Raw genomic sequence first — 18678 nt, forward strand, 5'->3', positions numbered from 1 at the left:
ATTGAACCCCTGATATGTGAATGGAATTTAGTGTACTGTTTTAATGTGTTGATTGAACTACTTGGCCTACTATCTATCTTTATAATATCTTCCATCTATTTATACATATCATATATATGATATCAACTGAGATCAAAACCTTCAAACCTCTCCCGCTTCTTCTACGAGAGCAACAACTACTTACCATCTACTATGACGATCTTATGTCACCACTAGCAACCACCAAGACCAATCTCCCTTCCTTGCTTCTACTTACTATCATTGATCACTTTACAAAACCCACCATAATTTCATTCGACCACCGGCTATGTCAACAACCACCATGAAACCACCATATGAGATCATTCACAACAATCACCCTTTATGAAGCTTTTGCTGCTGCTATAAACTCTTCTGTCCTAGGTATCGAATCAACCACACACCAAATATCAACTTGGGACTGCTGCACCTTCGTTCCTGTTTTATTTTATATTTGAATTGTCCCGAATAATCTTGCAAAAAGTCATTGTTAACTCCTATTACAGTATCTATTTCCTCTTCCGTTTCTTCATGTAACCAGCCTCCATCACCACCAAAAACAACCCTACACCTCACCCTCTTTTTCTTCTCTTGTCTCGACAACCTTCAACCGCCCTGCAGCCATAAACCGTCGCCACACCACAACCGTGAGCTTCAACCCACCTCCACCCATAACAATCATCACGATCACCATAAAATCCTCACCATCTTGAATCTCTCTCCCTTTCTTCTTCTTCAACAAACCATCTGCACAACCAATCACCATAACCGCCATCATCTCTCTAGTCTCTCCCTCATCCTCTCTATATCTCCCTCTACTAAACTTGTTCGAAGAACAACCACCAAAACCTATTACACCGAACCACTTTCCTCGTGACAACCATTTTTCTTTCCTTCTCGTAATTTTTTTTTCTGTTTACAAACCATTACAAATACAAAGAATGATAATGAATGTAATAATAAAAGTTAATTATTATGTCGACTAAAATAATAGTGTTGATAAAGACTGGATGATGAATACTTATGGGTGAATGGATGATGACACTTTGATGATGAGACTATGATGTAGTATGATGGGAAATGTTGTTTTGATGTCGGCTATAAAAAAAAACGATATCTTTATGTTCACTAAAAAAATCATGGAGGTGGGCTTAGAAAATTTAAACTGTTGGGCTGAACTCCAATCAATTCTTTTACATGGGCCGAGAGTTATATTTAAATTGGGCCGAAGAGATGCAGATAGGTGAGATGATCCTAACTGTTGGGGAATGAAAACGTTTTTATATATAATAAATAAATAACAACTCGGGATAAAACGAAAAAGTGACAAGCGGAGCGATGGTTGAGTATGGTGTTGGGCGAATGGGAGGTCTCGGGTTCAAATCTAGGCAGAGGCAAAAAATTTTTTTAGAAGAGCTTATAAGGTGATGATAATTGTTATTATTTCTTAATATTTAGAAGTATAATTATTATTATCATTAGAGTATTATTATTATCATTATTATTATCACCATTATTGTTAATTTTATTTTCATAAAAATTATTACTAGTATCAACATTATTATTATGATTATTAAAGATAATTATTGAAAGTATTGTTATTATTAACATTATTTTAAAATGAGTATTATTATTATTCTAACTACTGATATTATTATTATAAAGATATTATGATTTTTTTTATTTATTAGTATTATTTAAACCAAATAGATATTAGATACACAAAAATATATCTAAAACATATAACCTAACTTTATTATTATTTTATAATAAGTAAGATATATAAAATAAATATAAGTAAGTTATTAATGAAAAGCAAAAATCATTTGAATAACAAGTATAACACTAATAATATATAAATTCGTTCGATTACGAGTATATGTGTTAATATATATACAAATGATATAGGTTCGTGAATCTGAGGCCAACATTATAATTGATCAATGGTGTTATATGTATTTTTACTACAAAATACAGTATGGTGAGTATATAGTCCCTTTTTAAACTTTAAATATTTTTGGACTGAGTATACATGCGCTGTTTTTATAAATGTTTTACGAAATAGGCACAAGTACTAAAACTAATTCTATGTGGGTTTAAACAGAAATATACCCTTAGCTTGGTAACATTAAACTACTTGTCTATGTACGGTAGGCGCGAATCCTAAAGATAGATCTATTGGGTCTGACAAACCCCATCCTGACTATGGGATGCTTTAGTACTTCGAGGTTATTTTAAACACACCTGATCTGGTGTACTTCAGAGGGTAAAACATGAACGTTAAGGCTTGTTACCGGGTGCCTACAACTTATAGAATGCTTTTATACACTTGCTAGTGTACGGATATTTATGAAACTGAAATCTTGTGGCCTATTATTATAACGGAAATGATTGATTTTGATAAACTAATGAACTCACCAACCTTTTTGGTTGACACTTTAAGCATGTTTTGTCTCAGGTGACGAATAAGATGATTGCCATGATTGCTACCTGATGAATTGAATGCTGCTACATGGAGTCTTCATTTCATTACATTTACTTTGCATTAAGACTATTATTATTATTTCAGTTTAAATTTGATATAAAACTTTTAATGCTTCCGCTGTTTTATTAATAAATGTTTTAAAATAATGAGTACAAACCATTAATACAGTGGATTTCCATTCGGGCTCCGAAGGCAGTGTCACTGGAATGGATCAACCAATTTCTCATCATCTATTCTGGATGAATTGGGGATGGGTTCGTAGTATACTAAATTATTGGAGACAAGAAGAAGGTGATCCCTTTCACCCACCGAATTGCCCCATTGGCGACGAACCTGAAGCACTTACCGGCGAACCTGTTCGAGAAACCATTTTCTCTCTCATTTCTCGAGTATCTCGTCACGATTATATCCTATCCCATATTTCGGATCTTGTTCATTCGCTCACTCCAACCGCCAATCATCCTGGTGTACTAGCAGAAATTAACGAACTTCGCGCTCGTGGGACGGCTTTGGAGAACACGGTGCGAAGGTTACAAACACCAGCAGCAGCACCAGCAGCATAACCAGTACCGTTAACAACATCAACCTCGCAATCTTCAGTACCAGTAGCATCATCGATGTCAACGACATCATCAGCATCAACACCAACCGTATCATTACCACCACCAACAATCACATCCGCACCACGTACCTCAACATCATCATCTGAACTTCGAATATGATCTTTGTTCTACATATCATTCTACACCGATTACCTCTTCTTTACGTATCGTTCTTCGTTCGACATGACGATTATGTAATCTCTAATGTTTTGGAGATTATGTAATCTAGTAATAACGATAAATCAAATGAGTTGAATATTTTATTGACTCATTAAATTCATAGTTACCTCCGAAGAAAATATATATGCAAATATATTTTCATAAAGATTGTAATTAAAAATTTCATTCGTACAAACTGTTAATGATGAAAATATTTTAACGGGTGGGTAGTACCCAAGGAATATTTAGAATTCACATTAACAAGTTACACTGTACATTCTTCGAATCTGATTCAACGATCATTTATTATCCTACTTACAATTACCGATATACGTATCCGTTCACCCCAGATTAACCATTTCCATTTAAATTTCATATTTGGATTTTTACCTATCCGAATCCAACAAGTGGCATAATGAAGAAACATTGGCAAAATAAAAATTGTTAGAAACAGATGAATTAATTAATTGAAATTGTGATAGGATTACACGCTAACTGTTCCGGCTAACTGTTCCCAGCTAACTGAATAATATTTAATTTATCGCAATTTACATTCTTGCAATTTTAATTTCTGTACTTTACATACCGTCGGGACACATGTACAACAACACGTCGGATTAATTCTGAGACAACACGTTGTATAATGGGTCATGATATATATTTATTTATTTTACGCATTTTAAATAACGGGACACGTATACAAGGTTTCGACTTATCATATTGATCCATCTATATATATATTTCGGAACAACCATAGACACTCTATATGTGAAGGTGGGAGTTGGCTATACAGGGTCAGAGTTGATTCCAAAATATATATATACTTTGAGTTGTGATCGACACCGAGACCAGTACACGGGTCACGATACGTATTAAGTAATTCGAATATTATATATTTAGTTCATATATGAATTTATTGAACCATTGGACAATCGGACTATTGGACTGCTAACTTTGGACAATTAAAAATGAGTTAAAATGATGATTATTACATATGAAACTAAACAATCCTTCAAGTTTGCCACTTGATTCTATTTTAAACCTCATTTGTATCTTGACGATTACAATTCGCATTCACAACTTTTCATGATTCTTGAAAACATCTCGATCGAGAAGTTCAACCAGCCGCACCTCGTCTACGGAATAAAGATTTATGCATACAGTTATGCACCTAAAAATTTTTGAACTCGAAGTTATAGTTAAAACGTATCCGCATCGAATTCCTTATCATCCATTAGCAAAAACAATCACACGATTCCTTTTCAATTAACTAATTTTGTCACAGCTCCACTTCGATATCTCAGTAAGACTACTCTTATTACAATCTCGATATATATATATACGTTGTTCTTTCGCCATCGTTACCGGAGAACCTTTTATATTCCATCATATTACCATCAGCGTTTAATCATCTAAAAATACAATTCTCCTTAAACCATCTTGGTTTGATAACCAATGACCCAGATCCGATAACTTTGAAAATACTGACGAAGCAGCATGTTGTAGAAGGTCTTAATAACCAAATGTTGATGATAAAAGAAGGAAGTGTTAGGAACGCTCGATAGAAAATTGGTACTGAAAACCGGATTGAACAAACCATGAAGGAGACTCTGAACAAGTTACAAGGACTAAACTTGTACATAAAGAATTATGACGATTCTGTAGCAAACACCTTGCTTCTGAATCTAAACCCTTACGGGTCAATCTTCATCATCATCCTCCGACATTAGAAATTACAAGATATTATCATATCTTTCATTATAAATATCCTCAATATTTCTGAAGATATTTTCACCACTATCCTTATCTGAAATCATTTATCTCTCTGTAATATCTGCGTTACAATATAAAGGAAACTGTGTTAGTTTCTAAATCCTTCAAGTTTAAAATAGGAATGTTCTGAAGCAGTGTTGGGAACTGATGCATGAACTAGTATAATATAATGAAACTTGATCAACTTCATTATATTACAGTAAGTCATGTTAAGTTTCTAATGGAATATGATGATTCACAGTACCGTCATCATGTGCCATGTTACACGACTTTTACATTCTATCCAATTCCGAAACATATTAAGAACAAATCATCTTGATAGTTCTATTTTCCTGGATATTCTGGTAATTTGACAAATCAAAATCGTGCCATTACCATTCCTTTCTTAGAGCATTAGCTATGTTCATTCCGAATTTTATACCTACGAATTTCGAACTATTGATCGCTTGACTCAAGGACGGGAAGAAGAAACGAAGGGACAAAGTCCCAAAATAGAAATTGGGGTATAGATTACAGCAAATAGGAGAGAGTATTAACTATGGATGACAATGATTATGGAAAACAGAAGCAGGAGCATCGAAATATAAGGAAAGATATCAAACCCAATAACCAACCAGAAACTACAAACCGTGTGTATCAATACGTATGGCGACGTAAAGACACGGGAGAATTAGAAACATTATAATTCCAAGAAAATCATAAAAGTGAATAGATTCTTCTAGCGGTAGATGAAACAGAAGAATGAAAGATATGAAAGTTAGAAGTATAACAAAAATCAGAACGGGATGAAGCATTTTAAAGGATACCTTAAGGTATGAATTAGAGGAGGAAGAGTAAGAGATGTGAGGTATGGAAGTAAGAAAGGGAAGGAGGTGGATTTATAGTGAAATATCCGACAAAGAAATCGAAACAGATTATCGCATTAAATCAAAGGAGATCCTGTTTTCTAAATCATCGAAGAACCAAATCTTATTACATAAGATTTTCTTTAAATCCCTTAAATTCTGGAAATCAATCCTAATCTCGACATCGGTTAAAACAATTCTATATTCACTCATTTCATTCTTTTGTGATAGCTTCACTCGTGCGCTTCACATGACCGAATCGTTTTATCCATATCTTCCAATAATGATAAAACTCTATTAATACCTCATATTCGTCATGAAAACATTCCTATTGTTATTTATGACAACCTCTACCAAATTTCGGGACGAAATTTCTTTAACGGGTGGGTACTGTAACGACCCGGATTTTTCCGATCGTTTTACACTTATAAGATTAATATTTACATAAATTAAAAATTACCAACATGATAAGCAATCTAAATTGTTGAGATTTATGATTTTGAAAAGAGTTTTACATAACGTTTAACCGTCTAGTTTGACCGATGATATCACGAACTATACAATATATGTTAATTATACGTTTGTGTATATATATGTATATATACATATTTAACATGATTTAAGGATGTTTAAATATCTCATTTTGTATTAATAACAATAAGTTATAAGTATATTTTGAAACTACTAACTTAAGCTTTCAAAACGATAACTATACGTAACGTTATTTGACATAAATACTTACGACCTATAATGTTTATACATATATCGTATATATAATGTATTTAATCACTTATTAAAGACTTAAATACATAAAACAATATAAGTATATTCACAAAAGATAGCTATATTTGAATCCTCATTCCATTTTTCACAAGATTTCTATACGTATATCTAGAGTATATGTACTCGTATCATACCTAGCTTCTATACGTATTTACTATTGGTATATACACATCAAATCACCACCAACCAGCCCTTGTTCATGCCTTATGTATAAGGTAACTACTTTTGTTATTTAGTATGACAATTTCACATGATTAAAAGATCTTTTCACAAAATTACAAATTTATACACCTTTTACACCACCATAAATACATGCATCCATTTTCAATTTTTGGAACATCATTTCTCTAGCTAAACACACACACTTACTAGCCTCATGTCTCTCTAAGAACTCCAGCAAAAATCCTCTCAAGAATCACCTTAAACACCACCATAAAAAGATCAACAAAAACACTACAAAAATACAACTTTCAATTCAAGTTTATTTCTTAAGTTGCTTCCAATCTTTCATCCAATTTCATCACTCTTTTGGTTCTAGGTTTTTACTCCTCTTTTACAGCAATCTTGTCCAAGTAACTTAAGGTAGTAACTTTGTTCATAACCTTATTCGATTCATATATATATAGCTATCTTATTGTATGGTATACAATTTTAACAACAAAAACATAGTTTGAATGATTTCAAACTTGTTTGCAAACTAAATAGATCCTTCTAACTTAACTTTTAAAATACTTCAAGACCTGTAATATAACTTAAATATATGCTAATTTAACAAGGTATAACTTGGTTTTTCAAAGAATACCTTAAAAAACTGTTTTTATGACGTCGGAGTGCAACCGGGGGCTGTTTTGGGTTGGATAATTAAAAACCATCTTGAACTTTGAATTGGAGGTTTATATTATGGAAAAATGATATTTCTTATGAATATGTTAACACATAAAAATTTCATGATTTAATTCATAGTATAAGTATTTTTAGAAAAATGGTCATTAAATGATGTTTTTGTAACAAAAATGATTAACTTCATAAGTTTCACCAAAATTTGACCTATGACCTATGATTTAGAATACAAACTAAGGTATTTACAGTTCATATTCTTAAAGAGGGACTCGATCCAAGGAAGTGGAAAGTTGAATCAACGAAAACGGAGTTGTAACGAAGAAATTATGACCAAAACAAAATCGGATATCCAAGACTAGTTTAGCCACGGAAATAATTGGAGAAAATTAAATAAATCACATCTTCCTAAAGTAACATGATATTTTATACATATGTACTCTTAATTTAATTTTATATGGTTCAGGATCACCCGTAAACAATACGAGAAGATTAATCATAAGATCCCATGATTGTACGCAACACGTCATTTGACAACACCGGTACTTTATGTACGCAACACGACATTTGACAACACCGGTACCATGGGTCAAGATTAATCTCGACCAATACATATACGATGGGGGTTTTATTTATTTCATTGGGGGTTTATTAAACAACTAAATATGAACCATTAAAATTGAATTACTAACATCGGACTGCTAACTACGGACTAAGGAATTATTAAAAGTATTAAAAGTATTATAAGTATATATATGTGACGATTGTTTAAAAAGAAAAGGTATTGATATATTATATATGGATAGGTTCGTGATATCAATCGGAGACCAAGTCGAAATTACATATCTTCAAGACAAAAGTGAGTATATAGTCCCACTTTTAAACTCTAAATATTTCGGGATGAGAATACATGTATTTTATGTTTTACGCTATGGACACAAGTAACTGAAAAATATATTCTACGTTGAGTTGTACCACTGGCATACTTCCCTGTAGCTTGGTAACTAATATTTACAGCGGTATTGTAAACGCGAATCCTGTTGATAGATCTATCGGGCCTGACAACCCCAACCGGACTGGACGACCAGTATTCAACGGTTGCACAGTACTTCGTTTCGTGACTACACCTTGGTACGGTGTAGTAAGATTTCATAATAAAGGGAATATGCGACGTGATTAAATGTTAAGTATGGTTACCAAGTGCTCAACCACTTAGAATATTTTTATTAAAATGTTTATATATGAAATCTTGTGTTCCATTGTTATAACGCTGCTAGCATCAAACCTATATATCTCACCAACTTTATGTTGACGTTTTAAAGCATGTTATTCTCAGGTATGAATTAAGTCTTCCGCTGTGCATTAGCTCATGTTAAGGATACTACTTGGGACCTTTTAAGCCATGATACAAAGATGTTGCATTCGAGTCATTGGAGTTCAATAGAGAATATAAATAAGTAAATGACAGATTAGGTCATTTGGATATTATGAAATGTTAGACGAAAATGTCAAATATTGATGTAATGATAGTTTGCCTTTTAAGAATAAATGCAACGTTTGTAAAATGTATCATATAGAGGTCAAGTACCTCGCAATGTTATCATATGTTATTGTATTCGTCCCTATGGATTAGGTCGGGTCGTCTCATGTGGTATCAGAGCAGGTTATTGTAGAGAACCAGGATTGCATTTTATGTGTGCCTTATACAATTAGGTACCTTAGCAATGTAGGACTACAACTTTCCTTGACCATAGTGCCTTTAATTGTTGCCTTTAATTGATAAATGCTACACTATACCTTAGAAACTATACTTAAATCTTAAGATTATAACATACACGATAATGTGAAATTACTCGAACGTCAACGCTACTTAAGGCCTAGGGTGATCCTTGGTACCACTATGGGACGCTTGTGGATTTCGAATGCCAAACTTAGATTTTGGTCGAGAATTCCTGGGCCAACCGGTAACAATTGATCATTCAAGTGACTCGGCGGTGGCATAGATGTTTGGGTATGGTGCACAATATCAAACCTGACTATAGTGATCATACAACACTTAGTCACTTACGCACTTAATAAGTGGTGAACGTATTAAGAACAACTCACCTAGTCATCTATCCTGGTTTTGTGTATTACATATGTATTACATGAAATATTATCCAAGATTTTTGAAACCCCTATAATTCATACTCAAACGTATATAACTCCCTGTTATACCACGAACCTATATGCCTAATGCCTTTATGCATCGGTTTGCGAACCGGGAAATGTCATTGGGTTATCACAGGATACGAATCGAAAGATTATTAGATTACATACTTATCATTTTATAATCTCGACACGTCATACTGCCATTATTAAAGTATAGACAAATCATATCTTAGCATATCTATTCCCAATAGACCTTGTCTAACACTTTTCCTAAATTTCCTCCGTAAATTACGGAAATCTTTCTGCTATATATACGTATTCAAGGAGATGAATATATCATTCAATATTCAACACCCATTTTATATCAAACCCTATTCCAAACACATAATATGGATTTCTCACCTAATTCCTCAAGTTCTTCTAGCTCCAAAGATAGCGTGACAGGAGCACACCCACCGATCAATTACCGTGATTTCTTTAGAAATGGGGATGGGTTCGCGAAATACTCACCCTATGGAGAAATGAAGAAGGTACTCCTTATCACGAGCCAAACTTACCACCAAACGTCGGAGTACTCGATCCTCTTACTGGCGAACCTGTTCGCAATACCATTTTCACTCTTTTCGCAAGGATTTTCCGCCTCGAAGGTCGACTCGATGTAACCAACGACAATATTTGTCCTCTACTCTCGAATTCTAACCAGAAAGGGTTATTAGAAGAAGTTAGAAGACTTCAAACTAAATATCAAGAATTGACAAACCTTACAGAAGAATGGGTAGAACAAATCCATAGACTCGAGCGTAAAGTAGAAACCCTGGAGGAAATAGTGCGCGATTTGGTAGCTAGGCTCACACTTACTAACCAAGTACCACAAGCAGCACCAACAGCAGCACCAGCACCAGCACCAGCACCACCAGTACTATCAGCATCACCACCAACAGCATCAGCTTCACCAACAACAACATCAGCATCCCACGTCTCAACATCATAATCGGTACCTCAAACATCGACATCATACGCCCATAGATACTAAGGAATATTAGTAATAATGAGTTAAGATGTATTGACTCATTCTTCCTGAAGAATTATATATGTATACTTTATATATATATATGGTTTAGAACAATAATAAATCTTTTCGTACTAAACTATTACGTATGTACTACTTGGTTAATTCATATCACTAATACGCTATGATGTACATCCTTCGTTAATGACTTAACAATCATTAATCACTGCTTCAGTACAATAAACTCCATTTCATAATAAACTAAGTGTATTATTCAAATGCATGTGTGATTTTACACTCCTATTTTTCGATGTACTCGAAAATTTCTCGAAAACATCATTTGTGCCTTATGAATTTCACAAGAAATCCACGAGCATCAACATCATTTACTGAGGTATATTAATAACAATGAACGATGAAGTATTGATTCATAACTTCATTAAAGAAATATTCCGCGACGATTATGTAATCTCTAAAGTTTTGGAGATTATTTATTCTCGTTTCAACCGTAAATCAAATGAGTTTAATATTATATTAACTTATTAAATCCATAATTACATCTGAAGAAAATATATATGTATGTATAATTTCATAAAGATTGTATTTAAAAATTCTTTTGTACAAACTGTTAATTGTGAAAATATTTTAACGGGTAGGTAATACCCAAGAAATATCTAACATTCACATTAATATATTACATTGTACATTCTTCAAAATCCTTGAAAACATATTAGATTGATAATCAATGATTCAGATCAGTTAACCTTGAGAATGCTGATGAAGCAGCAAAAGCTGTAGATGGCCTTAATGACCAGAAGCTTGATAATAAAGAATTGTGTGTTGGAAAAGCTCAAAAGAATATCTGGTATTGAAAGACGGATTGAGCAAAACATGAAGGAGACCAAGGACAAATCCCAAGGACTAAACCTATAACCAAAGAATCTAGATGATTCGATTTCTGAAGGAAATCACAGAAGATCTTTTTACGCATTCTAAATCCTTACAGAAGAATTTCTTCATTATCCATCGATTTTAGAAATTCTAAAATATCATCATATCTTTCGTTATAAATATCCTCGATATTTCTAAAGATATCTTCATAACGATTCTTGTCCGCAATTAATTATCTCTTTGCAATATCTTTATTACATCATAAAGGAAAACTGTTTAAGTTTCTATATTCCGTAAAATTTAAATTCAAATTTTGAATGATTTGAAGTAGTGTTGAGAATTGAAGCATGAGTTAGTATAATATAATGACGTCAGGCCAACATGATTATATTACAGTAAGTCATGCTAAATTTTTAATGGAAGATGATGATTCATAGACTTTATAATCATCATTTGCCATGTTACACGACTCTTACATTCTACTTAATCTCTGAACATATCAAGCAAATATATTCTTGATAGTTCTATCCTCAGTAATTCTGGTAATTTACCAAATCAAATCGTGATATTACGCTTAGAACAGTAGGTCCATTCGAAACTTCATACCTACAAATTCTGGACCATTACTCGCTTTACTTAGAGTCGAGAGGAGAATAAAAAGGCAAAGAGCTCCAACATATAAGGGAAAATATGTAGCCCGATAAAGATACCAAAATTACAAACCGTGTATATCAATACGTATTGCAACGTAAAGACATGGGAGAATTAAAAACACTATAACCCCAAGGTAATAGTAGAAGAAAACAAATTCCTCTAGTGGTAAATGAAAAAGAAGAATGACTGAAATGATAGTCAGAAAAATATCCAGGATAAGAACCGGATGGAGCATTCTCACAATCTTTGGAAATATGAATTGAGGAAGAAAGTATAGAAGTGGTGAAGATAATGAAACGAAAGAAGCTAATTTATAGCAAAATTCCAAACACAGCAATTGAAGCAATTCACCTCATTTAATCAAAGAAAATTTCAAATTCCTTAATTACCGAAGAATCAAATCTTATGGATTACGAAGATTTCCTTTAATCCCTTGAATTCCAAAAATCAATCGTGACTACGTCAAAAGTTAAGGCGAACATTTAATTTCTCATTCACTCTTTTACAATAGCTTCGTTTATACGCTTCCTATAATCAAATCGTTTTATCCATATTATTCAGTAGTGATAAAACTTTATTTTTTCAACTTATATTCATCATTACAATATTCTTGTTGTAAACAATGATGATCTCTATCAAACTTCATGACTATAATTTTCATGAACTACTCTCTGTTTTGTCTACCCTAATATTGTGACATAAACACTCAAAGTTTTAAATAAGCTCAATACTATTCATAACACATTTCATGTGTTCAGTTTACTAAAATGCTCGTATAACACCATCATCCCTTTTGAGGATAACCTAGTCAAATGACACTCTTATTAATCCTTTAGATAACCTCCGCATTAATGATAAAATGCACTTTATAGAAGAACCTGTAAGAAATTAGGGTTCGTATTATTTAAATGCATGAAACAGAACAATATTCTATCCGTTGGAATTCACGAAAGGCCCCGAACCTACCTGGGAAAGTGAAGACCAGATAAAATGTAAATATCCTCGTTTAGGTACGAACAACGCTGATTGATGGCAAAAACTAAATTTCGGGACGAAATTTCTTTTAACGGGTAGGTACTATAACAACCCTCACTTTTCGACTTCCGATTTTACTAAAATACCTAGAGTTGTTATATACGAATAAATTTAACGTTGACCGAATAAACGTACGCTTAAAATAAATAATATAATTATAAATAAGATTATGATATATAATATAACATAATTACATCAATGAATATATATATATAATATTTATATTACTTTTGTTATTTAGTTAATAGAATATATAATTAACTAAATAATACATAATATTATAACATTTATAAAACTAATAAAAACTATAAATTAATAATCATAAATTTTAATTTTTATAAAAACTAAATATAATAATAATTTTTATATAAAATTCGTATTTAATAATTAAACAAATATAGAAATAAAATGTTAAATGTTCTTAGAAATATATTAAACAAATTTTTTTTTAGAATTTTATACAAAAAAAAAATCAAAACTATATCTACTTTTAATAAATAAATACAAAAATAGAAACTATTTTTTCCTTTAAGATTTACTTTTAATAAAAATATAAACTACTTTTATTTTAAGATTTACTTTTAATAAATATACAAACTACTTTTTCTTATTTTAACTTTTAAGATTTTACTTTTAATAAAAATACAAACTACTTTTTCTTATTTTAACTTTTATGATTTTACTTTTAATAAAAATACAAACTACTTTTTCTTATTTTAAATTTTAAGATTTACTTTTAATAAAAATACAAAATACTTTTTCTTATTTTAACTTTTAAGATTTTACTTTTAATAAAAATACAAACTACTTTTTCTTATTTTAACTTTTAAGATTTTACTTTTAATAAAAATACAAACTACTTTTTCTTATTTTAACTTTTAAAATTTACTTTTAATAAAAATACAAAATACTTTTTCTTATTTTAACTTTTAAGATTTTACTTTTAATAAAAATACAAACTACTTTTTCTTATTTTAACTTTTAAGATTTTACTTTTAATAAAAATACAAACTACTTTTTCTTATTTTAACTTTTAAGATTTACTTTTAATAAAAATACAAAATAATTTTTCTTATTTTAACTTTTAAGATTTACTTATTTTATTTTAATTTTTTTTTACCTAACATTTTCAACTATAAATACCACATACATTTCTCATTTCAAACTTACACCTTAATCTCTCATTTCTCTCTTAAAGAACTACTTCTAGTTGATATCTCGGTCACTTACTTGCTTTACTTTCCTTTCTTGCGTGGAATACTTCAACTGCTATTTAAGGTGAGTTTCATTTGCTCCCTTTTTATATATTATTTTGGGCTGAGAATACATGCGCTGATTTATAAATGTTTTACGAAATAGGCACAAGTACTAAAACGAATTCTATGTGGGTTTAAACCAGAAATATACCCTTAGCTTGGTAACATTAAACTACTTGTCTATGTACGGTAGGCGCGAATCCTAAAGATAGATCTATTGGGTCTGACAAACCCCATCCTGACTATGGGATGCTTTAGTACTTCGAGGTTATTTTAAACACACCTGATCTGGTGTACTTTAGAGGGTAAAACATGAACGTTAAGGCTTGTTACCGGGTGCCTACAACTTATAGAATGCTTTTATACACTTGCTAGTGTACGGATATTTATGAAACTGAAATCTTGTGGCCTATTATTATAACGGAAATGATTGATTTTGATAAACTAATGAACTCACCAACCTTTTTGGTTGACACTTTAAGCATGTTTTGTCTCAGGTGACGAATAAGATGATTGCCATGATTGCTACCTGATGAATTGAATGCTGCTACATGGAGTCTTCATTTCATTACATTTACTTTGCATTAAGACTATTATTATTATTTCAGTTTAAATTTGATATAAAACTTTTAATGCTTCCGCTGTTTTATTAATAAATGTTTTATTCAAAACGTCTCATATAGAGTCGTTCTCGTTTATACAATTGTGATTTGATATAATTAGTCACAAATACCCTAGGCCCTAAGCATATTCCCTTTATTATGAAATCTTACTACACCGTACCAAGGTGTAGTCACGAAACGAAGTACTGTGCAACCGTTGAATACTGGTCGTCCAGTCCGGTTGGGGTTGTCAGGCCCGATAGATCTATCAACAGGATTCGCGTTTACAATACCGCTGTAAATATTAGTTACCAAGCTACAGGGAAGTATGCCAGTGGTACAACTCAACGTAGAATATATTTTTCAGTTACTTGTGTCCATAGCGTAAAACATAAAATACATGTATTCTCATCCCGAAATATTTAGAGTTTAAAAGTGGGACTATAACAACCCTCACTTTTCGACTTCCGATTTTACTAAAATACCTAGAGTTGTTATATACGAATAAATTTAACGTTGACCGAATAAACGTACGCTTAAAATAAATAATATAATTATAAATAAGATTATGATATATAATATAACATAATTACATCAATGAATATATATATAATATTTATATTACTTTTGTTATTTAGTTAATAGAATATATAATTAACTAAATAATACATAATATTATAACATTTATAAAACTAATAAAAACTATAAATTAATAATCATAAATTTTAATTTTTATAAAAACTAAATATAATAATAATTTTTATATAAAATTCGTATTTAATAATTAAACAAATATAGAAATAAAATGTTAAATGTTCTTAGAAATATATTAAACAAATTTTTTTTTAGAATTTTATACAAAAAAAAAATCAAAACTATATCTACTTTTAATAAATAAATACAAAAATAGAAACTACTTTTTCCTTTAAGATTTACTTTTAATAAAAATATAAACTACTTTTATTTTAAGATTTACTTTTAATAAAAATACAAACTACTTTTTCTTATTTTAACTTTTAAGATTTACTTTTAATAAAAATACAAACTACTTTTTATTATTTTAACTTTTAAGATTTACTTTTAATAAAAATACAAACTACTTTTTCTTATTTTAACTTTTAAGATTTACTTTTAATAAAAATACAAAATACTTTTTTTTATTTTAACTTTTAAGATTTTACTTTTAATAAAAATACAAACTACTTTTTTCTTATTTTAACTTTTATGATTTTACTTTTAATAAAAATACAAACTACTTTTTCTTATTTTAACTTTTAAGATTTACTTTTAATAAAAATACAAAATCCTTTTTCTTATTTTAACTTTTAAGATTTTACTTTTAATAAAAATACAAACTACTTTTTCTTATTTTAACTTTTAAGATTTTACTTTTAATAAAAATACAAACTACTTTTTTTTATTTTAACTTTTAAAATTAACTTTTAATAAAAATACAAAATACTTTTTCTTATTTTAACTTTTAAGATTTTACTTTTAATAAAAATACAAACTACTTTTTCTTATTTTAACTTTTAAGATTTTACTTTTAATAAAAATACAAACTACTTTTTCTTATTTTAACTTTTAAGATTTACTTTTAATAAAAATACAAAATACTTTTTCTTATTTTAACTTTTAAGATTTTACTTTTAATAAAAATACAAACTACTTTTTCTTATTTTAACTTTTATGATTTTACTTTTAATAAAAATACAAACTACTTTTTCTTATTTTAACTTTTAAGATTTACTTTTAATAAAAATACAAAATACTTTTTCTTATTTTAACTTTTAAGATTTTACTTTTAATAAAAATACAAACTACTTTTTCTTATTTTAACTTTTAAGATTTTACTTTTAATAAAAATACAAACTACTTTTTCTTATTTTAACTTTTAAAATTTACTTTTAATAAAAATACAAAATACTTTTTCTTATTTTAACTTTTAAGATTTTACTTTTAATAAAAATACAAACTACTTTTTCTTATTTTAACTTTTAAGATTTTACTTTTAATAAAAATACAAACTACTTTTTTTTATTTTAACTTTTAAGATTTACTTTTAATAAAAATACAAAATAATTTTTCTTATTTTAACTTTTAAGATTTACTTATTTTATTTTAATTTTTTTTTTACCTAACATTTTCAACTATAAATACCACATACATTTCTCATTTCAAACTTACACCTTAATCTCTCATTTCTCTCTTAAAGAACTACTTCTAGTTGATATCTCGGTCACTTACTTGCTTTACTTTCCTTTCTTGCGTGGAATACTTCAACTGCTATTTAAGGTGAGTTTCATTTGCTCCCTTTTTATATATTATTTTGGGCTGAGAATACATGCGCTGATTTATAAATGTTTTACGAAATAGGCACAAGTACTAAAACTAATTCTATGTGGGTTTAAACCAGAAATATACCCTTAGCTTGGTAACATTAAACTACTTGTCTATGTACGGTAGGCGCGAATCCTAAAGATAGATCTATTGGGTCTGACAAACCCCATCCTGACTATGGGATGCTTTAGTACTTCGAGGTTATTTTAAACACACCTGATCTGGTGTACTTTAGAGGGTAAAACATGAACGTTAAGGCTTGTTACCGGGTGCCTACAACTTATAGAATGCTTTTATACACTTGCTAGTGTACGGATATTTATGAAACTGAAATCTTGTGGCCTATTATTATAACGGAAATGATTGATTTTGATAAACTAATGAACTCACCAACCTTTTTGGTTGACACTTTAAGCATGTTTTGTCTCAGGTGACGAATAAGATGATTGCCATGATTGCTACCTGATGAATTGAATGCTGCTACATGGAGTCTTCATTTCATTACATTTACTTTGCATTAAGACTATTATTATTATTTCAGTTTAAATTTGATATAAAACTTTTAATGCTTCCGCTGTTTTATTAATAAATGTTTTATTCAAAACGTCTCATATAGAGTCGTTCTCGTTTATACAATTGTGATTTGATATAATTAGTCACAAATACCCTAGGCCCTAATTTGGGGGTACAGTGACGACCCGGAAATTTCTGACCAAATTTAAACTTAACCTTTATATGTTTCCAACACGATAAGCAGAATTTTTAATGTTGAATCTCAAAAAGTTTGGAACTACATTCATGTAATCAATTACCCTTTGACCGTGTTCGACGATTCACGAACAATTATGTGTATATAGATATGTATATATAATATATAATATTAACTGAAAACATTAACAAAGTATTAGATATATGATACTTTACATGAACGTATTTGTTTCGATATATTTATCGGCAGAATTAAGAGATAATATCAAATGATTGAATTATCAGATACATTATGATATGATTACGGGCCAATGTTATGAGGTCCATTGTGATTTAAGAAATCTATTCTTTTTGACAATATTCGGAAAATGGTAAAGTGATCTATAAGTAAGAACGTGGAGTGTAAATAACTTAGATGTTAGATATCGACAAGTTAAGTAACTCGACATTTTTTATTAAGATAATTTCATACATTTATTAAACCTTTGGACTTTATCCCATGCTTCACCAACAGACTGTAATTTAAAAAC

Source organism: Rutidosis leptorrhynchoides, chromosome 4 (genome assembly GCF_046630445.1).
Source record: "Rutidosis leptorrhynchoides isolate AG116_Rl617_1_P2 chromosome 4, CSIRO_AGI_Rlap_v1, whole genome shotgun sequence".
Classification (NCBI taxonomy): Eukaryota; Viridiplantae; Streptophyta; class Magnoliopsida; order Asterales; family Asteraceae; genus Rutidosis; species Rutidosis leptorrhynchoides.